The sequence below is a fragment of the Mytilus californianus genome, unplaced genomic scaffold (genome assembly GCF_021869535.1).
Source record: "Mytilus californianus isolate M0D057914Y unplaced genomic scaffold, xbMytCali1.0.p SCAF_14, whole genome shotgun sequence".
Taxonomy (NCBI): domain Eukaryota; kingdom Metazoa; phylum Mollusca; class Bivalvia; order Mytilida; family Mytilidae; genus Mytilus; species Mytilus californianus.
The window spans coordinates 34,876,687-34,904,670 of record NW_026262626.1 but is presented as its reverse complement, the minus strand read 5'-3'; the positions used below and the strand labels follow the sequence as shown (position 1 = coordinate 34,904,670).

The following is a 27,984-nucleotide window of genomic DNA, read 5'->3' as shown; positions in this document are numbered from 1 at the left end:
ACAATAGACTTTTTAAATAACATCGACGATTGGGATTTTCACTGTGGTTTTTATTTTTAAAAATGACTCAATTTATAGTATACATTAGGAAATTTGTGGATCTATTTATCTATCGAATGCAATTGCTTCCATATGGGTCTATATACAGAATACACGTACACACAAGTGCTACAGAAATGGAAATGTTGTCTAATAGCTGAATATTATACTAAACAGAGTCATGCCGTATCATAATTTATTTGATGAAATATCTTTTGGAAGCAAATGGACATTATAAACAAGGAAGAAGAAAACTTAAGATTTGGTAACACAAAAGAGATAATAGATAATAATGAACAAACTGGTGTTAATGTTAACGCTGATGAATCTGATTTATGTGCCGATACGGATACTGAAGACAACATTCAGACTGACAACAACACTTATTTAGAACAGAGCAGAACTAGATCAGTCGCAACACAAGATGGTATGTCAAAATCCAGCGACTATAGTAGGGAGCATGACGGTAAGAATAATCTATAACATCTTCAATGGTACATGTGGAAGTAATAACGTTCACTTACTTAAAGCAATGGTAATATTGGTGACGGTCTGGGCTCTCATGAACTCGTGAGTTAATTTGATTTTATTGACACTTTCAGATAAATAATTATTTCAATTAAAACTAATGCTAAATTTTATTATTCGTTCTGTTAAATACGTTTTGTTAGAAGAAAGTCCTTCTGCAATTTTATGACTCAACTTGGCTGTTAGGTTATTAGTTATGAGAATTGAGTACTGATAGCATAAGCAAACTTGCCGTTGTAGATTTAAGCTTATATAACCTCCTTGATTTAAGACACCCGTCAAATGAATGGGAGATCATAATTGTTGTCATTGACGAAAATATTGCAGGTATCAGCCTTGTTTGTTTGGTACATTTCAGTGGAGGATTAAAGGTGGACATATATCATGTCTTAGCATAAAATCGTCCCAAATTTTGTTTTGACTCGCTTGCCCTGGCAATTCCGTTTTCGGCAATTACGCCAATTAACCTTTTCCAAAATCCTGGATTCAACCCTAAATTCAACCTGTAGTATGCCAAAATAGTTTGAAATTTATTGTATAAAATTTCAGTATGAAAAAAGTAACAAAGGTTGAATAATATTTAAACGTATTACATGTTATAAAACCTAAAGTAATTAGGGGCTAATCAAACTACAACCAGTACTCAAAACTAATTTTGTTACATGAAATAGTGAAAATGTAAGTAACTTTATCTATTTCTGCTCACTTTCAGTGAATTAGGAATTTACATAATAAAACATTGGCAAAATAAAGATTTTAATTTTGTTAATTTTGTATATGCAGGTTATTTTTTTTTATTTTTTGTGAAAATAGGCCGTTCTTATAACGGGCATTTACGTATGCTTCGACCTATAAAAATACCATTTTGTCCTATTAGAATCGAAATGATTCTTCATGTCATGCTCTATGCTCATTTTAACATGGGTAGGCATTATATTTGATAATACTTTACACCTCGCTATCGCTCGGTGTAAAATATCGACAAATATAATGCGCTAACGCTCGGTAAAAAATATCGACAAATATAATGTCAAGATTCAAGATTTCAAGATTTATTGATAACGCCCAGACACATAAATGTGTAACATGAGGTCAAAGTATAATACATAAACAATTGAATGACGAATTGAGCATGCAGTACTATTTGAACACATAGAATTACATTTGTAAATATTTTAGAATAAACAAGCAATTTTCTTAATAAAAAATGATAGTCGTTTGTAGACTTCCATATTACATATGGACAATAATCCTTCCATTTTAATGTATTGCGGATTAATAGTATAATATCTAGGTAAGTATTGGTTTCTATAATTAACAATAGAATCATGTTGACATACAAATAAAATATGAAATTCATCACCAACAAATTTATGACATAAAGAACATATTCTCTCTGGTCTAGGTATATTTTGCCAACGGCCTGTCTCGATTGGAATACGTAAGTTCGATGTCCTTAATTTAGTTACCCACCCTCTGTTCTGTTCAGATAGTCTGATCAGATATTTTTCTAATCCAAAGTCCTTTTTAAATGTCCCATAAAATTGTCCCCGAGATGAATTTTCTAAATCGCCAAACCATGAGGTAATAAACTGATCACTCAATATTCGGTCGAGATAATTTTTATCACAAACGCCAATTTGATTCATGAAAATGTATCCTAGACCAGTGTTGTTAAATATTGATTCTACAGAATCAATCCATTTGAAAGCATAATAACCATGATTCTTCAATGATAACATCAGCCTGTACAAAGCACTACTAAGTTTACTGCTATTGTTTACAACTTTACACCAATACGAAATCATTCTACATTTAACTCGAATTTGCAGAGGAAATCTTCCCAATTCTCCATACACCATAAAATTGGGTGTAGTATTTCGAACTTTTAAAATTCGTTTGCAATATTTTAAATGCATCTGTTCAATAATTTTCAAATTCTCAAAACCCCAAACTTCAGAACCATATAAAAGAATTGGTTCTATCATGGAATCAAATAATTTCAGTTGCAAATCTATAGGAATGTTTTCGTTTCTAACAATTCTATGTATAAAATGCATCGATTTTTGTGCTTGATCAATAAGTTTCTTTTTGGTATCTAAAAAAGTACCGTTATATTTAAAGATAACACCTAAATAAGAAAATTTTTCAACAATCTCAAGTTCTTTGTCTTGTAATAAAAATTTAAATTTCTTTTTACTTTTCCTCTTTCTAAAAATCATAACCTTTGTTTTATTTAAATTTACTTCTAATTTCCACTTTTCACAATATAACTGAAAAATGTTTAGTGATCGCTGCATACCTTCTTCTGTTTCAGATAAAATTACAGTATCATCTGCATATAATATAACAAATAATTCAAAAAATATGTGCAATTCACTTTGAAACTTCTCTTTTACAGTTTCTAGTGGAATCCCATCTAGACTCTTAAAGTAGTCTTCTAAGTCATTAAGAAAAATTGAAAACAAAAAAGGCGATAAATTCTCCCCCTGTCTTACACCTGCTAAACAGGGGAAAAAATCTGACTGACATCCATTATATTTTACACATGATTTGATTCCTTGGTACATATTAAAAATAACTTTGAAGCACTTCCCTTTGATATTACTCAATTGAAGTTTTCCCCATAAACCAGATCTTGATACCGTATCAAATGCTTTCCGAAAGTCTACAAAAGTACAAAAAAGTTTTTTGCCAAATGAGAAATACAGCTCTATGAGTGCATGAAATACAAAAATATTGTCTACAGTTGAATACCCCTTTCTAAAACCAGCCTGATTTTCATGTTTAAGTGAAATTTCATTTGCAAAAAAATTCAATCGAGTATTGATTATGGAAGTAAATAATTTCCCTATACAACTAATTAATGTTATAGCTCTATAATTATCTGGATCCTTTGGACAACCTTTATTTTTAAAAACTGGTATAATTATTCCTGCTGTCCAAGTTTCAGGTATAATACCTGTATCCAATATCACATTAAATAGTTTAGTGTAAATACATATCAAAAAATGGTGGAGAGTTTTTCAAAAACTCATTCAGTATCCTGTCAGTACCAGAGGCTTTACCATGTTTCAAGTTCTTAATGGCATCCACAACCTCTTGTTCTGTAATGACGCCATTTAAAATTTCATTATAAATTGGATCACTACACAACGCATTGATGTCAATGCCATCAAGATCTTCTTCGTCACTTGCATTCATGTTTTTAAAATATTCATGAAATGCTTCAATACTGATAGAGGGATTGTCTTTTTTGTAGCCAGAATATTTTTTAAGTGTCTTCCAAAATCCCTTAGAGTCATTTTTATACGACCGCAAAAATTGAAAATTTTTTGGTCGTATATTGGTATGACGTTGGCGTCGTCGTCGTCGTCGTCGTCGTCGTCGTCGTCGTCTGGCGTCGTCCGGCGTCGTCCGAAGACACATTGGTTTTCGCACTCTAACTTTAGTTTAAGTGAATGGATCTCCATGAAATTTTACCATAAGGTTCAATACCACAAAAGGAAGGTGGGGATTGATTTTGGGGGTTATGGTACCAACAGTTAAGGAATTAGGGGCCAAAAAGGGGCCAAAAATAAGCATTTTTGTAACTTCCAGACAATAACTTGTGTGTAAGTGTATGGATCTCTCTGACATTGTACCACAAGGTTCCATATCACAAAGGGAAGGCTGTAATTGATTTTGGGGGTAATTGCCTCAAAATGTTAGGAATTAGGGGCCAAAAAAGGGGCAAAAAACAAGCATTTTTCTAGTTTCATGACAATAACTTGTGTGTAAGTGTTTGGATATTTCTGAAATTGTACTACAAGGTTCCATATCACAAAGGGAAAGCTGGAATTGAGTTTGGGGGTAATTGCCCGAAACGTTTAGGAATTGGGGGCCAAAAAGGGGCCAAAAATAAGCATTTTTCTAGTTTCCAGACAATAACTTATGTTCAAGTGTATGGATCTCTCTGAAATTGTACTGCAAGGAACCATACCACAAAGGGAAGGCTGGGATTGAGTTTGGGGGTGATGAATCATAAGGGGGTTCAAAAAAATTGGGGGGGGGATTTTTTTTTTCTTTTTTTTTCTTTTTTTCCTTTTTTTTTTCTTTTAAAATTTTCCATTTTAAGTTGGGTATTTCTGATTAATATTTAAAAGCAAATAATAATGATATGGTAGGAGATACACACCAAACAGGATGTGTAAATTATTATATAATAAGTATTGTGCAATAGCAAGAAATTTTCAATTGCACAGTATTGCACAATTGCAAGAAATCTTCAATTGCACAGTATTGCGCAATAGCAAGAAATCTTCAATTGCACAGTATTGCGCAATAGCAAGAAATATCCAATAGCACAATATTGCGCAATAGCAAGAAATTGTCAATTGTACAGTATTGCACAATAGCAAGAAATATTCAATTGCACAGTATTGTGCAAAAGAAGATACTTCGTATAAATTGCTTATTTCTTGATCAATTTCAATGGGGTTTTATTCTTGAATTCTTGGGGTTCTTTAATATGCTGAATCTAACCGTGTATTAAGTTTTTGGATTTTGGGCCCCGTTTTTAAATTGGTCCACATTGAGGTCCAAAGGGTCCAAAATTTAACTTTGTTTGATTTCATCAAAAATTGAATTATTGGGGTTCTTTGATATGCCGAATCTAACCGTGTATTTAGATTCTTAATTTTTGGTTCCGTTTTCAAATTGGTCTACATAAAGGTCAAAAGGGTCCAAAATTAAACTTAGTTTGATTTTAACAAAAATTGAATTTTTAGGGTACTTTGATATGCTGAATCTAAACATGTATTTAGATTTTTTATTATGGGCCCAGTTTTCAAGTTGGTCCAAATCGGGGTCCAAAATTAAACTTTGTTTGATTTCAACAAAAATTGAATATATGGGGTTCTCTGATATGCTGAATCTAACCATGTATTTAGATTTTTTATTTTTGGGCCCCGTTATCAACTTTGTCCACATTGAGGTCAAAAGGGTCCAAAATTAAACTTTGTTTGATTTCATCAAAAATTGAATTCTTGGGGTTCTTTGATATGCTGAATCTAACCATGTATTTAGATTTTTTATTTGTGGACCCGCTATCAAATTGGTTCATTTTGAGGTCAAAAGGGTCCAAAATTAAACTTTGTTTGATTTCATCAAAAATTGAATTATTGGGGTTCTTTGATATGCCAAATCTAACCGTGTATTTAGATTTTTAATTTTGGGTCCCATTTTTAAATTGGTCTACATTAAGGTCCAAAGGGTCCAAAATTAAACTTAGTTTGATTTTAACAAAAATTGAATTCTTGGGGTTCTTTGATATGCTGAATCTAAACATGTGTTTAGATTTTTGATTATGGGCCCAGTTTTCAAGTTGGTCCAAGTTGGGGTCCAAAATTAAACTTTGTTTGATTTCAACAAAAATTGAATATATGGGGTTCTTTGATATGCTGAATCTAAACATGTATTTAGATTTTAGATTTTTGGCCCAGTTTTCAAGTTGGTCCAAATTGGGGTCCAAAATTAAACTTTGTTTGATTTCAACAAAAATTGAATATATGGGGTTCTTTGATATGCTGAATCTTACCATGTATTTAGATTTTTTATTTTGTGGGCCTGCTATCAAATTGGTTCATATTGAGGTCAAAAGGGTCCAAAATTAAACTTTGTTTGATTTCATCAAAAATTGAATTATTGGGGTTCTTTGATATGCCAAATCTAACCGTGTTTTTAGATTTTTAATTTTGGGTCCCGTTTTTTAAATTGGTCTAAATTAAGGTCCAAAGGGTCCAAAATTAAACTTAGTTTGATTTTAACAAAAATTGAATTCTTGGGGTACTTTGATATGCTGAATCTAAACATGTGTTTAGATTTTTGATTATGGGACCAGTTTTCAAGTTTGTCCAAAATTAAACTTAGTTTGATTTCAACAAAAATTGAATATATGGGGTTCTTTGATATGCTGAATCTAACCATGTATTTTGATTTTGGACATTGGACCATAATAGGTAAATTAAAATAAAATGCTCCGCAGGGCGCAGCTTGATACGACCGCAGAGGTCGAACCCTGAACAGTTGGGGCAAGTATGGACACAACATTCAAGCTTGATACAGCTCTGAATTTGGATTGTGATTAAATATTTGACACAGCATAGGTTTCTGACACAGAATGAATGTGGTCTAAGAACTTAAAAATTTTAAATTGGACATTCACCTATTATGGTCCAATATCCAAAATCTAAATACATGGTTAGATTCAGCATATCAAAGAACCCCAAGAATTCAATTTTAGATGAAATCAAACAAAGTTTAATTTTGGACCCTTTTGATCTCAATGTGGACAAAAATGATAACAGGGCCCAAAAATCAAAAATCTAAATACATGGTTAGATTCAGCATATCAAAGAACCCCATATATTCAATTTTTGTTGAAATCAAGCAAAGTTTAATTTTGGACCCCGATTTGGACCAACTTGAAAACTGGGCCCATAATCAAAAATCTAAATACATGTTTAGATTCAGCATATCAAAGAACCTTAAAAATTCAATTTTTGTTAAAATCAAACTAAGTTTAATTTTGGACCCTTTGGACCTTTATGTAGACTAATTTGAAAACGGAACCAAAAATTAAGAATCTAAAAACACGGTTAGATTCGGCATATCAAAGAACCCCAATAATTCAATTTTTGATGAAATCAAACAAAGTTAAATTTTGGACCCTTTGGACTTCAATGTGGACCAATTTAAAAACGGGGCCCAAAATCCAAAAACTTAATACACGGTTAGATTCAGCATATTACAGAACCCCATATATTCAATTTTTGTTGAAATCAAACAAAGTTTAATTTTGGACCCCGATTTGGACCAACTTGAAAACTGGGCCCATAATCAAAAATCTAAATACATGGTTAGATTCAGCATATCAAAGAACCCCATATATTCAATTTTTGTTGAAATCAAACAAAGTTTAATTTTGGACCCCGATTTGGACCAACATGAAAACTGGGCCCATAATCAAAAATCTAAATACATGGTTAGATTCAGCATATCAAAGAACCCCATATATTCAATTTTTGATGAAATCAAACAAAGTTTAATTTTGGACCCTTTTGATCTCAATGTGGACAAAGTTGATAACGGGGCCCAACAATAAAAAATCTAAATACATGGTTAGATTCAGCATATCAAAGAACCCCATATATTCAATTTTTGTTGAAATCAAACAAAGTTTAATTTTGGACCCCAATTTGGACCAACTTGAAAACTGGGCCCATAATCAAAAATCTAAATACATGGTTAGATTCAGCATACCAAAGAACCCTATATATTCAATTTTTTTTTAAATCAAACTAAGTTTAATTTTGGACCCTTTGGACCTTTATGTAGACCAATTTGAAAACAGAACCAAAAATTAAGAATCTAAATACACGGTTAGATTCGGCATATCAAAGAACCCCAATAATTCAATTTTTGATGAAATCAAACAAAGTTAAATTTTGGACCCTTTGGACCTCAATGTGGACCAATTTAAAAACGGGGCCCAAAATCCAAAAACTTAATACACGGTTAGATTCAGCATATTAAAGAACCCCAAGAATTCAAGAATAAAACCCCATTGAAATTGATCAAGAAATAAGCAATTTATACGAAGTATCTTCTTTTGCACAATACTGTGCAATTGATTATTTCTTGCTATTGCGCAATACTGTACAATTGACAATTTCTTGCTATTGCGCAATATTGTGCTATTGGATATTTCTTGCTATTTCGCAATACTGTGCAATTGAAGATTTCTTGCTATTGCGCAATACTGTGCAATTGAAGATTTCTTGCTATTGTGCAATACTGTGCAATTGAAAATTTCTTGCTATTGCACAATACTTATTATATAATAATTTACACATCCTGTTTGGTGTGTATCTCCTACCATATCATTATTATTTACTTTTAAATATAAATCAGAAATAACCAAATTAAAATTTAAAATTTTAAAAGAAAAAAAAAAAAGGAAAAAAAGAAAAAAAAAAGAAAAAAAAAATCCCCCCCCAAAAATTTTTTGAACCCCCTTATGATTCATCACCCCCAAACTCAATCTCAGCCTTCCGTTTGTGGTATGGAACCTTGTAGTACAATTTCAGAAATATCCAAACACTTACACACAAGTTATTGTCATGAAACTAGAAAAATGCTTGTTTTTTGCCCCTTTTTTGGCCCCTAATTCCTAACATTTTGAGGCAATTACCCCCAAAATCAATTACAGCCTTCCCTTTGTGATATGGAACCTTGTGGTACAATGTCAGAGAGATCCATACACTTACACACAAGTTATTGTCTGGAAGTTACAAAAATGCTTATTTTTGGCCCCTTTTTGGCCCCTAATTCCTTAACTGTTGGTACTATAACCCCCAAAATCAATCCCAACCTTCCTTTCGTGGTATTGAACCTTATGGTAAAATTTCATGGAGATCCATTCACTTAAACTAAAGTTAGAGTGCGAAAACCAATGTGTCTTCGGACGACGCCGGACGACGACGACGACGTCATACCAATATACGACCAAAAAATTTTTGATTTTTGCGGTCGTATAAAAATTGAAGTTCTTAGACCACATTCTTTCTGTGTCAGAAACCTATGCTGTGTCAAATATTTAATCACAATCCAAATTCAGAGCTGTATCAAGCTTGAATGTTGTGTCCATACTTGCCCCAACTGTTCAGGGTTCGACCTCTGCGGTCGTATCAAGCTGCGCCCAGCGAAGCATTTTATTTGATAGTGCTCTCAGTTCATCCGAACATTTTTCTTTATACTGCTGATAGTTAATGTTAAGTGTCTTGCGGTATTCCTTGGCCTTACTATTCTTTGCCAGTTTATTAACACCTGATTTCACTCTGCTATATAAGTTTCTAGCCTTGTGAAACTCATTACGTTTGTCTTGACAATCTTTATCAAACCATGGTTTTTTTTTGCGGTCGGGATAAACCGGTCTTTTTTTAGTCTTGCCTAGTACTCCTTCTGCCGTATCTAACAGTACATTGCCAAGGTCATCAACTAGACCGTTTACCTTTTCAAGAGTAACATTATTTGTGTCAATACCACTCAAAACGTGATCAATCTGTTGTAAAATACCTGAGGCACTGGATAACGCTTGAAAATATTCGTCTGCTTTTTTACAGTCCCATTTGATGTGAGGTTCTGTGTTACCTGTATTTTTTTCTGTGTTCGCCTTATTAGTGTAGTTACTAACAGTATTGAATGACAATGTAAAAAATATACTGTTATGGACATCTGAAAACATGGGATTAAGGTTCATGTGGACCCTTTGGCTAAAATGGCTGCATTTTCACCTCAAAATTTACTCTGAGGACAGACAAACCTGCGCATCTGGAAAAGTTTTAAGGCATAGCATGCCCTAGATAAATAAACTTCTAATGCATTGTATGTTTTAGAAAATTTAAAACTTAACTGGATTTAGCAGTGCACTTTTTTTCGTCCCTGCAGAAGATGATAAAATTAACAAACAGTTGAGTTTCACTTGATATGGTCCACTCAGGTACACAGTTTAAATCACCAATTATTGTCAGGTATCTATTGTCCATCTATTGTCCATGTCAATCAAAACAGTTCACTTCAATTATTACCTGTGGGGAAGTTCTCAAACATCTTTCCCAACTTTGTTTATTTTGGCACCTTCTGGTGGAATGAAAAAAAGTGCACTGAAAAATCCGGTTAAGTTTTTAATTTTCTAAAACACAAAATATATTTGAATTTTATTTATCTAGGGCATGCTATGCCTTAAAACTTTTCCAGATGCACAGGTTTGTCTGTACTCAGAGTAAATTTTGAGGTGAAAATGCAGCCATTTTAGACGAAGGGTCCACATGAACCTTAAACTCACCTATTCTAAATTCAGAGATATAATCAAACATGTGAGGAGATACAATTAAATAATCTACTACGCTCGAGTCCTTACATGTTGTATGACCTACACATTTGTCTGAAAAAATACGACCATTACATATAAAAATTCCACATCTTTTACATAGTTCTAAAAGAAGAGTACCATATTTATTCACTCTACCTTGATCATAACTGTATCTTTGTAGAGGAATATTTTTACTTTCTAACAAAAGATAAGAAAAAATATCTTCATTTATAACATCGTCTTCTACCTGTAAAATTTCTAGTAAATTTTCATCAGGTATAACATAATCACTATCAATAGAGGTTCTAGAATTAAAATCACCAATCAGTGCTACTTCTTTTGAAGTATTTGAAAATCGAATAAGTTCATCTTCAATCTCTGAAAAAGATTCATCAGAAGAATATCTGGAGAATTCTGGAGGTATATAAACACAACCAAGTAAGATATTTTTACCAGTATCAAAATTTCCATGTAAAATTTCTACCCACTGAACGAACTCAGATTCAGAGTTAATAAATTTAAGAATATCTGACAGTTTCTTTTTATACGACCGCAAAAAATTTTTTGTGGTCGTATATTGGTATGACGTTGGCGTCGTCGTCGTCCGGCGTCGTCGTCGTCGTCCGGCGTCGTCGTCGTCGTCGTCGTCGTCCGGCGTCGTCCGGCGTCGTCCGGCGTCGTCCGAAGACACATTGGTTTTCGCACTCTAACTTTAGTTTAAGTGAATGGATCTTTATGAAATTTTACCACAAGGTTCAATACCACAAAAGGAAGGTTGGGATTGATTTTGGGGGTTATGGTAATAACAGTAAAGGAATTAGGGGCCAAAAAGGGGCCAAAAATAAGCATTTTTGTAACTTCCAGACATAATTTGTGTGTTAGTGTATGGATCTCTCTGACATTGTACCACAAGGTTCCATATCACTAAAGGAATGCTGGGATTGATTTTGGGGGTAATTGCCTCCAAATTTTAGGAATTAGGGGCCAAAAAAGGGGCAAAAAACAAGCATTTTTCTAGTTTCATGACAATAACTTGTGTGTAAGTGTATGGATCTTTCTGAAATTGTACTACAAGGTTCCATATCACAAAGGGAAAGCTGGGTTTGAGTTTGGGGGTAATTGCCCTAAACGTTTAGGAATTTGGGGCCAAAAAGGGGCCAAAAAACACATTTTTTTCTAGTTTCCAGACAATAACTTGTGTTCAAGTGTATGGATCTCTCTGAAATTGTATTGCAAGGTACCATACCACAAAGGGAAGGCTGGGATTGAGTTTGGGGGTGATGAATCATAATGGGGGTTCAAAAAATTTTGGGGGGGGATTTATTTTTTTTTCCTTTTTTTTCTTTTTTTCCTTTTTTGTTTCTTTTAAAATTTTCCATTTTAAGTTGGTTATTTCTGATTTATATTTAAAATCAAATAATAATGATATGGTAGGAGATACACACCAAACAGGATGTGTAAATTATTATATAATAAGTATTGTGCAATAGCAAGAAATTTTCAATTGCACAGTATTGCACAATAGCAAGAAATCTTCAATTGCACAGTATTGCGCAATAGCAAGAAATCTTCAATTGCACAGTATTGCGCAATAGCAAGAAATATCCAATAGCACAATATTGCGCAATAGCAAGAAATTGTCAATTGTACAGTATTGCGCAATAGCAAGAAATATTTAATAGCACAGGATTGTGCAAAAGAAGATACTTCCTATAAATTGCTTATTTCTTGACCAATTTCAATGGGGTTTTATTCTTGATTTCATGGGGTTCTTTATTCTTTAATATGCTGAATCTAACCGTGTATTTAGTTTTTGGATTTTGGGCCCCGTTTTTAAATTGGTCCACATTGAGGTCCAAAGGGTCCAAAATTAAACTTTGTTTGATTTCATCAAAAATTGAATTATTGGGGTTCTTTGATATGCCGAATCTAACTGTGTATTTAGATTCTTAAATTTTAGTTCCGTTTTCAAATTGGTCTACATTAAGGTCCAAAGGGTCCAAAATTAAACTTAGTTTGATTTTAACAAAAATTGAATTCTTAGGGTTCTTTGATATGCTGAATCTAAACATGTATTTAGATTTTTGATTATGGGCCCAGTTTTCAAGTTGGTCCAAATCGGGGTCCAAAATTAAACTTTGTTTGATTTCAACAAAAATTGAATATATGGGGTTCTTTGATATGCTGAATCTAACCATGTATTTAGATTTTTGATTTTTGGGCCCCGTTATCAACTTTGTCCACATTGAGGTCAAAAGGGTCCAAAATTAAACTTTGTTTGATTTCATCAAAAATTGAATTATTGGGGTTCTTTGATATGCCGAATCTAACCGTGTATTTAGATTCTTAATTTTTGGTTCCGTTTTCAAATTGGTCTACATTAAGGTCCAAAGGGTCCAAAATTAAACTTAGTTTGATTTTAACAAAAATTGAATTCTTAGGGTTCTTTGATATGCTGAATCTAAACATGTATTTAGATTTTTGATTATGGGCCCAGTTTTCAAGTTGGTCCAAATCGGGGTCCAAAATTAAACTTTGTTTGATTTCAACAAAAATTGAATATATGGGGTTCTTTGATATGCTGAATCTAACCATGTATTTAGATTTTTGATTTTTGGGCCCCGTTATTAACTTTGTCCACATTGAGGTCAAAAGGGTCCAAAATTAAACTTTGTTTGATTTCATCAAAAATTGAATTCTTGGGGTTCTTTGATATGCTGAATCTAACCATGTATTTAGATTTTGGATATTGGACCATAATAGGTGAATGTCCAATTTAAAATTTTTAAGTTCTTAGACCACATTCAATCTGTGTTAGAAACCTATGCTGTGTCAAATATTTAATCACAATCCAAATCCAAAGCTGTATCAAGCTTGAATGTTGTGTCCATACTTCCCCCAACTGTTCAGGGTTCGACCTCTGCGGTCGTATCAAGCTGCGCCCTGCGGAGCATTTTATTATAAATGATAATGATACCTCCAGATTTCTTTTTAAATTTTTTTCTATTCTTAGTAAATAGAGTATAATCTTTTGGTAATTTAATTTCATCATAATCATCAGTTTTAGTTTCTACAAACACCAGAATATCATGTTTTTTAATAAAGTTATCAAAGTCAGGATTCAACAATTTTGATTTTAAACCGCAAACATTAAGGTAAGCGATATTGAGTTTATTCACATTGTTGTTTAACGTTCTACGACTGTCTGATGCGTTATCCTAACGGTGTCCCGTCTGATTACTGTGTATTGAGTTGCGAGGTTCTTCACGGGTTGGATCATACGGTTGACCGTCTACAATAATCTGATCATACACTAATGATGCCCGGATATTACGCCTATGGAGTTCCTTTAGTTTTGGTAACAGTTTTTGACGACGGTTGCTGATCTCAGTGGGATATTGCTGGTTAACTGTAAATCTTGGTTTTAGTTTAAGTTTCTGCGGAACGACTTTTTTCACGCTTTCGTGGTCCTTATAGTGAGTAAATCGGGCGATAATATTACGCGGTTTTCCGTCCCGTCGGGGTCGTAATCTATGGACGTTTTGGAAATCTATTTCATCCGCTTCAGGAATATCAAGTTCTGTTTTAATAAAGTTTTTGAGTACATTTTCAGTATTTTCCTCCTCATCAGTTTGTACAATACCGCCGAATATAAGGTTGTATTTCATCGAGTGACTTTGTAGTTTCAAATACTCCTCTTTTAGTTGATTTTTTTCGGTATCAATTTCTTCGGTGTAATTTTCTACCAAATTCATTCTGTCAGCAATTTCAAAATGGTGCTTTTCTTCATTTTCCAAAATTTGTGCATACTCATTTTGAGTTTTCTTTATAGAGTCAATTTCTTGGTGTAAGTTTGAAATTTTCGTCTCAATGTTGTTGAATCTATCATCAAGTTTTTTGTCTAGTTTTGAGAGTTTATCACCCATGATATGAATGTCTACCCCATGTTAAAATGAGCATATAGAGCATAACATGAAGGAATTATATCTTAAATTTAATTTGGAAAACAATGAATAAATTTAAATAATTCAAAACTTGATGATAAATACAAAATAAAAATAAAAATAAAGCAATCCTAGTATAATCCTAAGTAGTTTATAAAATTCGTCAAAAGTTTATGACAAAATAAATTCTATATATAGATGCTTGGCAGGATTTTCAAAATAGCGAAGTAATCACATTTATAAATCCTTTGCATGTCAAGCCCTGACAAGCCTTGGCATTGTAGGAAATTGGATACCTTTGTAGCATATAGCTGTCAACGAAGTATTTTATTTTTGTCTCTGAAAACGAATAAAGTATAGGTATATATAACAGGACAAAAAGTTCCTGCGTCCGACGACGCCACTGTAGATTTTTGTTACAAAATTATTTTTGAGAAAATTGATTCCTGGTGTCAAAAGTTCATTTAATAAAAACGGGGAACAGAATTGCAGTAAAAAAGCAGTTTTTGTTAAAAAAAAATCACAAATTTTAGAAACATCCTTTTGTATATTAAAGAACTGTAACGAAAATTGAAAAATAGTTATCATGTGCTATTCTAAATTGATTCCCGGTATCAAAAATTATCTTTACTTTTACATGTCATTTTGGAATTTACTATCCCAAGCGCCGATAGTAAAATTATTTACTTGTGCGTGACTTCTCGTCCAATCACATGTCTTATTTGCTCAGACTTTTCCTTGATTGGACAATTTTTGGGAATCCATTCAATAAAAACTATACATGTGAATTGTTAACAAAGTTGTAGTATTGATCTTTTCTTTAATCATAATAATTAAGGTGTCTTTATTCTCCTACGCCAGAAGTACATATACCTCTACATAGTCACATACATGTGCCTATTTCTTTTTGTATTTGTATTAAATGCACTGTTGTATATATTTTGTTCTCACAAATTGTTTGAAATGATGTACTTCCCTTACTTTTGTGAAAATGAAATGCAAAGATGTATTTGTTTAGAAGTTGGCCACTCTCATCTTCAAAGAGACCAATCAGGTGTAAATGGGTATTAGTATTGAACAATATCGCACGAGAGTTGGCCTATTTATTCCAGGTACTTACATTAAACAGAGACTTACATATCTTGATGTATTCTGTATCAACCTAATACTTTTTAGCAAAACAAAATTGAAAACAGTCGCACTAGCACTGTTGGTCAATTTCTTAACATATAAAAAAAATGCTTAATCCCAAACTTGTAAAAATGTTAATGTATGTACAAAAAGCGATGCTTCCTTTGATGTATTATTTATATTTGCGTTCTCTTTCATACTTGTTATTGTTCAAATGCTGTTAATGATAGAAGGCTTAGAAACAAACCTTGGTCCGAATGATGATTTAAACTCCACAGGTAGTACCGTTAACATTGCTGATTTAGCAAATTTTTCTGAATTGTTCTCAAAATCTGTGTCATTTCTTCACCTAAATATTCAAAGTATCGTACTGTAATGGCCTGACCATTAAGTTTAACCGACGATTGGGCTCAAGCAATAAGACTATCAGGTGCTGATAATTTATTCCCAAACCAATCTAACAAATGGTAAAAAGCTGAAAATACAAATAAAATACAATTTTACAATGTGTTCAATTAATGTTATTATAACGAAATGTCAAAAGTAATTGATAGCACAGTTCGTTGAATGCGAGAAAATGTTGTACTTTCAAGAACGGTTAAATTTCCAGTATTTCACGGAGAAAAGGTTCAAATATACGAAGAGCAATTTGAAGGCTTCAAATACAATGTTATATAATTAACTCACTCTGTGGTTAGCCACAAATTGTGTCCAAGATGACGTCTCTACCAAATATTCTTTGTGATCGTAATGACCTTGCAGTTTTCCTGTAACGGATACGTGTGAGAAAGGGAAAGGTAGCGATGATACGATGTTTTAATGTTCTTAACAGGTTAAAGATGAATAATCCTCCTAGACTGGAAAACATAAACAGATTAAGAATATAATCAAACGAGCTATATAAATGGAGGAAAGGCGTAACAGAATACTCCCCGTCTGATGTCTATCTGATATCACTATTCCTTAAATTAATCGCATATGATCATATGATAAATAAATAAATCCCAACATAAATTGAATATGTACAGGTGAAATGTCTACTTTTGGTCGTGTGAGAAATATCAGGTCTCAACTTACGACTTTTCACTATAAAGTTTCCTGAATAAATATATTCCCCGGGAAACTGGGTTTGGCACAGTTTCGTGTCCTTTAAAAGAAGGATGTCTCGGATGAGATTGTTGTGTTCTGTAGAATGTTCTATTACTGCTGTATCGATAATAGGAACTGTTTTCTCCAACCTGGTAAGACGGCGATATCCTCCGGTAAGTATGACGGGAGTTAGTACTTGATCCTCGTCCGATTTGGCGAAATGTCACATCTTTGTAAGTCTCAGACGAAATTAAGCGTTTCGTCCTAACGTTCCATCCTGCGGATCTAGTCGCTCTATCTGTAAGGTGGCGTCCTCGATGTTTGATTTTGTCGTAGTAATGTCCCACAAAGGGTGTTGCTTTGTGATGGTGTCCAGATAAGACCACTGGTTCCTTTTCACTAATATCCAAGTTAGACTTGGCGATATTGCTTCCTACTCGGAGTAGATGTTGATTGTTCACAGGCAGATTGAAATTGGCAATCGGTCCTTCTTTCGGAATAGATTTGTGAATGCGACTGATTGCCTCTCCGTGAACTTCAGGTCTTGTTGATTTCGGAATGAAATTTTCTTTATCCATAGAATTTTCTATAGAAGTCACAGATTCTGCTTTTAGTGACACGAGTGCTGTCCATTTAGAGAAATTCTTGGGTTTACCAGATTTGGCACTAGATCCAGTACACTCAAGGAATTGTATGGAGTGCATTTTTGCAACCTTCACATCTGAATTTAAGTTTTGGTAGTTTTCTTCACCAACGATTGGATTTTCTTCCTTGACGGATATTTCCGGTCTTGAGGCGTTGGGAATTTGTTCTGGTTTCGTGATTGAAACGTTAGTTATCTTTGTGTTGACTTCAAGCGTAACAGTTTGCTTGTCAATGTATGTATTTCCAATTATGACCCAACCAAGTTTCAATTTTTGGACAAATGGAGTTCTGGATGGTCCTAGGCGTTGTTCAAGGACGTGATGTGCCTCTATAAGGTCTCTTCCAATTAAGAGTAGAATTTGGCAACGTTCCTCTATCGGTAGAATGCTTCCTATGAGTTCTTTTAGATGAGGATGATACATTGCGACTTCAGGAGTAGGAATTTCGTCTCGATTATTGGGAATATTATTACATTCAATTAATGTAGGCAGATCAAATTGTACGTCACCATGTACAGATTTTAAGACGAAATTGTTTCCTCTTTTCCCGGAAGTAGCTACTCTGCCGGAGCATGTTGTAAGAGAGTAGTTTTTAGGTTTTTCCCGAACGTTGAACAGATTGAAGAATTCAGGCGAGGCAAGAGACCGGTTGCTTTGATCGTCAATGATGGCGTACATCCGGATAATTTTGTCTGTCCTGTCCTTGTGGTACACATCCACAGGTATTATCTTGGTACAAGATTTCTCACTCTTAGGATCTTTGTGGATCTCTGTGCAGGTTGAACTCACAGAGGTTAACTTGATTTCAGCCGATTCTGTTGGCTCCCCGCCGTAGGCTTGTCTGGGCGAGCTAGACTGAGAACTTGCAGGTTGCTGTGGTCTAGTGATGTGAAGTGCGGTGGTATGTCGTTGACTTCCACACTCATTACAACTTATACTTGCGTTGCAGTCCCGACTTCTGTGTGTGGTTGACTCACAACACTTGTAGCACACATTGTTCTGTCTTAACAGTTCTTTGCGTTCCTCGATCGATTTGGCTCGGAACGCTCGGCATTCGTTCAAAGTATGCTTTGTCTTGTGTAGGATACACAGATCTTGTTGTTGAGAGCTGTCTTCAGGTTTCTGTTCAACATCCATCTTATGGGCGTAACGCCTTTTGTATTTAGTGTGACTTTTGACCCAAAGATGAAACCAGGATCGTTCTTAATTTTACTTATTTCCCTGATGAAGGCAGAGAATTCTGTGAAAGGCGGAAAGGCAACTTCGTGTCTAGACTTGTATCTCGAAGCCCTTGTTATCCACTTTTCTTGGAGTCCGTATGGCAGTTTTTCCACAATAGGATTTATCCCTGACGAAGAGTCGAAATAAGCTAGCAAACATCCCAGCTTGGGATTTTCTTTGTGATACTCTATTTCTGAGATAATATCTGACAGATCGTACAGGAGTGAGTTATCTTTATTTGTCAGTGTTGGAAAGTTGGCAAGTTTGTTGACGAGAGACGCCTCCAACATCATTGGAGCACGATATCGGTCGTCCAGTCTCTCCCATAGTCTGTGTAGGCCCCTTGTTGGGTTGTTGGCATTTGATGCCCTTATACTCATGGCATGCTTGGCAGACTCTGGTCTAAGCCATTTAATAAGTAGGTCTATATGTTCCGAGTCTGAAACTTGTAATTCATCTATGACGTTTTTAAAACTGGCTTTCCATGTATGAAAGGATTCTGCCTGGTCGTTAAAGCTTGTTAGCCGGGAGAACAGCAGGTCCTTGCGTAGGAGAAATCTGGTTATCTCTAACGTAGGATTGATTTGTTGCAGGTGTGCAGAAGGGTCTCTTCTATAACGCCTTGTTTTTTGTGTGAGACAGGGATCTCTTCTATTACGCCTTGTTTTTGTTGTGAGACAGGGATCTTTGCTGAAACGCCCTGTTTTCTTATGAAAGTTACTGTTCCCAGATCTGGGAATACATTATCTTCTGCTGACTTAGCATGTGCAGGTAAGACAGCAGGTGTCTGTGACGGCAAGTTCAATGCCACGGATGGTACGAACTCAGGTGCTTCGTGACTTAGCTTTACAGGAGTTTGTTTTGTCTTTTGAGGTCCTGTTACTTCCTGTACAGCAGTTGGTACATGATGTTTATTGACGAAATCTAGCATCCGTTGGAGCGGGTCTTCTGTCTCGTCAGGTAGATCGCCAAACGCTTGGCTGTCGTCGTATTCCAGAATACGAGCCTCGACTTCTGCGGCTGCAGCTTCTCTTTGTGCTTCCAGAAGGTTAAATTTAGCCTTCAGCTCGGCCTTTTCCTGGCTTACTTGTGCGGCCTCTTGTTGCATTTGAGCCTTCCTGCGTATGGCCTCCTGTTCTAGTTGAAATTTACGTTGAGCGACTTCTTGCTCCATTTCGGCCTTTTTATGTGTGGCTTCCTGCTCCATTTCAGCTTGTCTGAACAGGGCTTGTTCTTCTAACATTGCCTCTTGTTTAAGGATCAGGGCATGTTGTTCGACAAAGGCTATTTTAGACTTGGCAGCCTCTGCTTTGGCACGCTTCCTCCGTGCTAGGCTTGAAATGTCAGACACGTTAGATCTACCGCTGTGTGAGGTTTTCTTACCCTTTGAGGTCTTTGTTTTAGTGGATTTAGCCTTTGTCAGGGCGATGCGATGATCGTGCAATGTTTCTATTGCCAGGTCCACTATGGACAGTCGAATATCCAACGTGAGATTACATGCGTCTATGTCCTTTAGACTGTCCAATGTTCTGGTCCTTTTAAGAAAGTTCAGGTATTCATCTGTGAGCCTACGATAGTTAGTACAGGCTTTTACAAGTTTGTCCTGTGCTGTTAAGAGTTGCTGGAGCTCGTTAGGTGGCGTGGTGACTTCCAATAACTGGGATTCTATATCAGACCAGAGGGCCTCTAGTTCCTGACAGAACTTGTCACGTTTTTCTGTGAATGCTTCCTGGTCTTTTTCCGTGAGGTCACGTACTCGCCTAGTCTCGGGATTTTCCTCTACATTCGACGGATTGTCCACAGGCTGTCCAGCATCTATTTTCAACTCCGCTTCTGTTTGGAGTTTTGTTTCTTGACGCTCGGGGTCATCTTGGCGTTCTGCGTGATCAGAATCCATGTTTTTTAATCAACTAACGATTAGTAAGATTAAAATAGACTGTTGCAAACGTTGGCGGTTTGCTGCCTGGTACACACAAGCTGTGTTGCGTAATGTTTTTGTAACAGTTGTAACGATACTACGTTGCAGTTCCTTGTCTTGATATGTGTAGACAGGTTGTCGTCAATTTGCTGTACGCCAAGGGATGACGCGTTCTTGCAGGTCTCAACAGGCAGGTTGTAGCTGTAGAACTGACGTGGAGTGGCGTTATCTGTGAGACACATCAGGCAAGTCGCAGACTTTTTACTGTAATGGCCTGACCATTAAGTTTAACCGACGATTGGGCTCAAGCAATAAGACTATCAGGTGCTGATAATTTATTCCCAAACCAATCTAACAAATGGTAAAAAGCTGAAAATACAAATAAAATACAATTTTACAATGTGTTCAATTAATGTTATTATAACGAAATGTCAAAAGTAATTGATAGCACAGTCCGTTGAATGCGAGAAAATGTTGTACTTTCAAGAACGGTTAAATTTCCAGTATTTCACGGAGAAAAGGTTCAAATATACGAAGAGCAATTTGAAGGCTTCAAATACAATGTTATATAATTAACTCACTCTGTGGTTAGCCACAAATTGTGTCCAAGATGACGTCTCTACCAAATATTCCTTGTGATCGTAATGACCTTGCAGTTTTCCTGTAACGGATACGTGTGAGAAAGGGAAAGGTAGCGATGATACGATGTTTTAATGTTCTTATCAGGTTAAAGATGAATAATCCTCCTAGACTGGAAAACATAAACAGATTAAGAATATAATCAAACGAGCTATATAAATTGAGGAAAGGCGTAACAGAATACGTACCAAAATTGGACCTTATAGAAGCGGAGTATGATGATTTTGACATATTAGCTTTTACCCGAGTCTTGGCTAAACAATAATAACACAGACGAATCAATAAAGTTATTAAATTATCATAGCCCCTTCCGTCGAGATAGAGGACCACAAAAAACAGGCGGTGGAGTTATCGTATATGTTAAAAATAATTTAGTTGCACAACGACGCCAAGAAATAGAAATGGACAACCTTGAATCTGTGTGGCTAGAACTAAAATTACATGGTAAACAAGTTCTCTTTGGGACTTTCTATATCCCCCTTATTGCGAGCAAGATATTTGGGTGAAATTAGAAAACTCACTACACTAGATATGGCCTTAAACGACAATCATGTAGATTACATAATGATCACTGGCGATTTTTATTATGATCAAATAAATTGCGCTAACTCTAAGATTAGACCATTATTAACACAGTTCAGATTGAATCAGTTGATAGACGAACCAACACATTTTACTGAACAGTCTTTTTCATTGTTAGATCTTTTCATGACAAACAATGTAAATGCTGGTACGTACTGTGGCGTTGGTCCGCCACTACTTGAACAATTGAGGTATCATTGTCCTATCATTGGTCTTTTAAATTTTCCCAAAAACCTGTCATAAATCTTTCAAACGTAAAATATGGTTGTGTAATCGTGGCGACTATACAAAATACAGAAACATTTTGTCCGGAAATAATTGGAATTCAATAACAGATTCAGATAATATTGAAGACATGACGGCAAATATCACACATATTATTTTAGATGCAGCCGATAAATGTATTCCAAATAAAATAATAACGGTTCGAAAGGATCAACCCCCTTGGCTTACTAATGAAATAAAGAAAAAGATAAGGAAAATGAATCGAATACACAAAATTGCTAAAAGACGTAATAATTCGAGAGACTGGAATAAATTTAAGAAAATACGAAACGAAGTTACCAATTTAGTAAGAAAATCTAAAGAAGATTTTAATAATTCCTTGATAAAAAAAGTTATTAATAACAACTCCTCTAATAAGAATTGGTGGAAAATCGTAAATCAAATTACAGGTATGAAATCAAAAGACACAAGTATACCACCTCTTTTAATAAACGATTCTCTTATATTTGATGATATCGACAAAGCAAACGAATTAAATGATTTTTTTGCATTCAAGTCTAATATTGATGACTCCAGCACAATTTTACCCGTTATACCATTTAATGCTTCAACTACAATCAACGAAATAGAACTTAACGAAACAGAAGTGGAAGACATTTTTAGTATAATTAATCCATCAAAAGCTTCAGGTCCTGATTTAATAAATCCAAAACTGTTAAAAGAGGCTTCAGTTATTCTTAAAAGTCCTTTGTGTAAATTATTCAACTTGTTCTTGCGTAGTGCAGTATTTCCCCATGCATCAATGGAAAAGAGCAAACGTTTCCCCTGTATTCAAAAGTAATAAACCAAATGATGTGAAAAATTATAGACCGATTTCCCTCTTGAGTGTTATATCAAAGTGTATGGAGCGCTGTGTTTATAAACATGTTTACAATCACTTAAAACACAATAAGTTTCTTAGCAATAATCAGTCAGGCTTTACTAGGGGGACTCAGCAGTAAATCAACTGGTTAATATTTCAAATGATTTTGGTAAAGCTCTTGATAGTGGTAAAGAAATAAGGGCTGTCTTCTGTGATATAAGCAAAGTCTTCGATAGAGTTTGGCATAAGGGTCTTCTTTTCAAATTACAACAAGCTGGAACATCTGGTAGTTTATTGAAATGGTTTGAAAATTATCTGTCGGGAAGTGTGGTAATAAATGGTACAAGTTCTGAATGGCTACCAGTAAATGCAGGGGTACCCCAGGTGTCTATTTTAGGGTCTCTACTGTTTTTAATCTTTATAAATGACATTGTCGAAGATATTCATGCAGAAATTAAACTATTTGCTGACGATACCTCATTGTACTTAGTAGTTGATAATCCGATTGAAGCTGCTGAAACACTAAAGAATGATTTAGATAAAATATATAATTGGTCACAAAAATGGCTTGTTAATTTTAATGCAAAAAAAACCAGAGTCTATGATTATTTCTAGGAAAAAAACTAAGTTGTACCACCCCCCTTTAAAAATGAATAACCAAGAACTGAAAATAGTCGACAATCACAAACATCTTGGTGTTTATTTTTCTAATAATGGATTTTGGCAAGACCATATCGAATACATAATTAAAAAATCTTATTTAAGGGTTAATATTCTACGAAAAGTTAGAAACGTTCTCGATCGGTTTATTCTGGAAAAACTATATATGTCTTTTATACGGCCAATTCTTGAATATGCCGATGTTGTATGGGACGCACATAATATAAACCTAATACAAAGGCTAGAAAATATCCAGCTAGATGCCGCACGCATAGTTACAGGGGGGGGGGGGGGGGGGGGGACTAAACTTACGAATATTGGTAAATTATATGTCGAAACTCAATGGGAAAAGTTATCGGAACGAAGGGAAAATCATAGATTGATACTCTGTCACAAAAATATATATGACAAAACACCTAGTTATCTCCGTGAACAAATACCAGGTTTAGTAGAAAGTAGACATAACCATAATACAAGGCAACGTCAAAATATCTTAGAAATCGGTACAAGAACTCGCTTATATTCTGAATACTTTTTCCCTGCAACCGTGAAATTATGGAATAAGATACCTTTTAATATAAGACAATGCGACTCTCTCTTTCTATTTAAAAAACATATTTGTAAACAAAATAAGAAGGTTCCCACACATTATTATGTTGGAAATCGCATTGGACAAATTATCCATGCACGCTTGCGAATGAACTCTAGTGCTTTAAACTCCAATTTATTTTTACGTAATTAAGTGGAATCGCCAAAATGTCGTTGTGGTGCTATAGAAACAAGCTCTCATTTTTTTATTAACGTGTCCTTACTATACTTACATACGCCAAGTGCTACTGAATTCTCTTGCTGATTTTCCGCAGCGTATCGATGTAAATATTTTGCTTTTTCGGTCAGATTGTTTAACTGATGAAGAAAATTGTACTCTTTTTGTATTGGTACAGAAATATATATTGAAAAGTAAAAGATTCACATCATTATATGAAAGCTTCATTTACACTTTTTCCTTGCATTTCATTAAGCTCATTTCATTCACTTGTTTTTTGTTTTTTGCTTGTTTTTTTTTCTCTCTTTTTTCTCAAACTATACAATCAATCTTATTTTGTATTTACTATTCTTAATATATTCCAATTGACAGAGCATGCTCCAAGTATTCATTATATTGTATGTCAATATTCTTTTGGAGACAGATTAAAATAAGCAATGTTGCTTGTTTCTGGATCCCATTGTTTATACTGTCTTATATTATATAGCATGATTTGACTTATCGAATAAAATGTTGTTTAAACCAAAAATTATCATTCAGTCCGCTTTTTATAAACCAAACTTTGAAAATATCTTGAATTATTTCCTTGTATCAAAATTTCTGAAAAACAATACCCTAATGTATCACAAAAAAAAATAAAAAATTCACTTGATCTTTTTTTTTTAAATTTTTGTATGTATATATTTTTGTTGTTGTTTATTTCTGTTTTTGTTTATTATTTATTTCATATTTAGAACAATAATATTTTGCAAGTATCTAGTTTTTTTAGTTTTTTATTTTTATTTTTGACCATTTTTTTAAATTTCTCTTTATCCAATCATTAATTACAACTAATTGTTCGTTCTATTTAAAACTAAGACCTATATAACCAAAACAGATTTTACATATTGAACCCACTCGAATTTGGTAGAAATATTTCCATGTATTTTAATCATTAGTCTATATGACAGTTTGCTATCTGCTTTAATAGCTCTGTACCAGAATTATGCCATCCTAAGTTTATAGAGACATCCAAAGGAACCCGACCCAATTCCCGGTAAACAATAAAGTTTTGTGTACTATTCCGAACGCCGAATCCCAAGAATATTCTTGCAGAACTGCAGATGCATTTTCTCAATATTCCGTTTATTTCCGAATCCCCAAACCTCTGACATATATAATAACACAGGTGCGGTTACAGCATCAAAAAGTTGTAACATTCATATCAGTAGGTAATGATATATGTTTTATTTTTCTATATACATTGAGAATAAACATTGCTTTGTGTGCTTGGTCAAAAATCCTTTTTCTATCTGTACAAAAATATTTTATCTAATTAAAAGTTTTTGCAAGAATCTACAACTTGTAAAGCATTCCCGTATACATGAAATCAAATTTTTGTCGTTTCTTTCGTTTGCTGAACACAACAATTGTTGTATTGGCTATATTAACTTTCCATATGTTACAATTTTATTCACAATTTAAAACATCAAGTGCATGTTGTAGTTCTTATTTACTATCAGACATAATAACTGTGTTATCTGCGTACAAAATGACAAAGATTTTAGCTAATACTTGTAAAAATTCTTCATAGTTTTTTTAATATGTATTCTAAATTTTTTACAATTTTTTCCACAAAAAAGCGTTCTGAATCATTTAAAACACAGAAAACAAAAAAGTTGATAAATTTTCACCCTGCCTAACACCAACATAACAATTGAAGAGATTTGAACTTTGATACCATATCGAATACATATATGTATGTACATTTTGATACATGTTGTAGATAACTGTAAATATTTCCCCAGTAATATGAAATTGAAGACACTGTTAGCTGCTACTGTGAAATATAATTCTGGATGGACGTGATATGGTTACTGGACCCTCCTGGTTAATAAGCATACAATGAATTAGAATAAGTCAATAATTTAAAAAAGCACGTGGTTTACAATTTGATAAATAATGTCATTAGTTTGTTCAAGGACCCTTAGCTTTTTCAGTATAACAGGTTTTCTTGAGTATTGTGAAAATGATGATCGGCAATGCAATGAAATATCTCCAAAAAGTTACCATTTCGCGGTTACATTTTTCATGGGATGGAAATCTTTTTTGTATTTCACGGGTGACTGCTACACTGCTATTTGTGTGTACAGATGTCATTTACACTTCCGTTGATATTCGGATATAAAACCTATTATCATAAACGGTGTAATTTTTTTTTGCTAGATACAAGCTTCATAAAGTCTAGTTTATTTTTCAGGAAAAAAATGCATAACAAGAGGACGAAAATGGAATTTAAGTACAGCGCCGATAGGAGTGACTGTTATAATTGTCATAGGATTTTCTTGTTATTTTTTCATACAAGAGTTCCAGGCCAGAGGTAATCTCGATAGTCAGTAACGTAGTTTAATTAACTTGAGTCGATTATCAGATTTATATTCTTTAGAGTATAACAAAGTTTCATATGCCATTTATAAACAAGATAAAGAGTCAATATATTCCTGGAAAGTAGACGTGTGCGAATCGGAACATATCCAGTATAGTAACAGCATTCGTACATTTAAAATCGACTATCATGGTATTCTTATGGGTCAATTAAACATGCAACCTGCAAAGATTTCCTGTATTAAAATTCGTCATAGTAAAATTGCCAGTGAATCCGACGAATTTTGTCAGAAAATGTCGGAGAAGTTGAGGATCCCAGTGTCTCTAGTTTTTATTTCTGCAGTAAGTGGAAAACAGACTATTGATATTCCTCGCGATATATTCAAACCAAATGAAACTGATAACGATGCTAATTATTTATCATTAATAACATGGCCAGAAGGACCTGGATATGCACAGGAAAGATTTAAACTGAATATAAAAGAAACATTTAGTTCTGGGTATTTGAAGGGAAGGCTTTCATGGCGACTGGATGGTATTCATGAAACTTTTCCTTGGACATATAATAAAACATCGCATTCTTTTATGATACATCGAGATGGCATTTATTTAGTTTTACTTACACTTCATTCTTACATTTATACCTCAAATATAAAAACTGTCAAAATGCAAGCATGTCTCAATAATACTTGTGCGCGACTGGAATTATTTGAAGAAATGGCTGCCCCGCTTACTCTAATTGACATTAATAGATTACCAACTTCTCATGAATTTGACGTTAAGTTCTACAACATACCCGGTTTTCTCTCATAAACACATTTACCATCTTTAGTTTTCCAATCCACACACCGTTTCAAAAATATTTACTGAATGAACGACTTTATTCTCGTACTTCTGAGTACAAACACCGAAGTCTACAATGGAAATCAACAAGAAATGCAGAATTTAAAATAATAATTCTACTAGATAATAATACCTTTAAAGTGCAAGAAAAGGGGAACTATTTGATCATATTATCACTTAATCTTTATACAAGAAACATGAGAAAGGATGTATTACAATGTGATGAAAAATGTAGTCATGCTTCACTAGTGGCATGTATACGATTCTCAAATGAGATATCTCGGTGTCAAAATTATACATTACCCCTTGGAGTAGTCTTGCCTGTAATGTTGACCCATGTCAAACATTTGTCTTCCGAAGAAAGTTTTCATATAACATTGAATCAAGCTGCCTTATACAGAAGTGAAAATCATAATTCTGTGATAGTTGTTAAACTGTAATATATGCTTAACGCATACCTGTCTTTGTATAGAAAAATACCCATTGATTCAGAGGACGATCATGCATATTTTACCAAAACTTAAGAGACGTGCTGACGATTGGAGAGTATGCTTATTTTAGTATATTGCCATGATGTATACTTATATACTGAAACAATAAAACAAAAAATTAAAGA

The 27,984-nt window shown here is 34.1% G+C and overlaps 1 long non-coding RNA gene across 1 annotated transcript; it reads left to right on the top strand.

The window, feature by feature from the left end:
• Nucleotides 1-93: 93 nt before the first annotated feature.
• Nucleotides 94-27,984, top strand: LOC127724800 (uncharacterized). The gene is made up of 2 exons (XR_007992707.1): nt 94-505; nt 26,401-27,984. It is a non-coding gene; the product is annotated as an uncharacterized LOC127724800 (long non-coding RNA).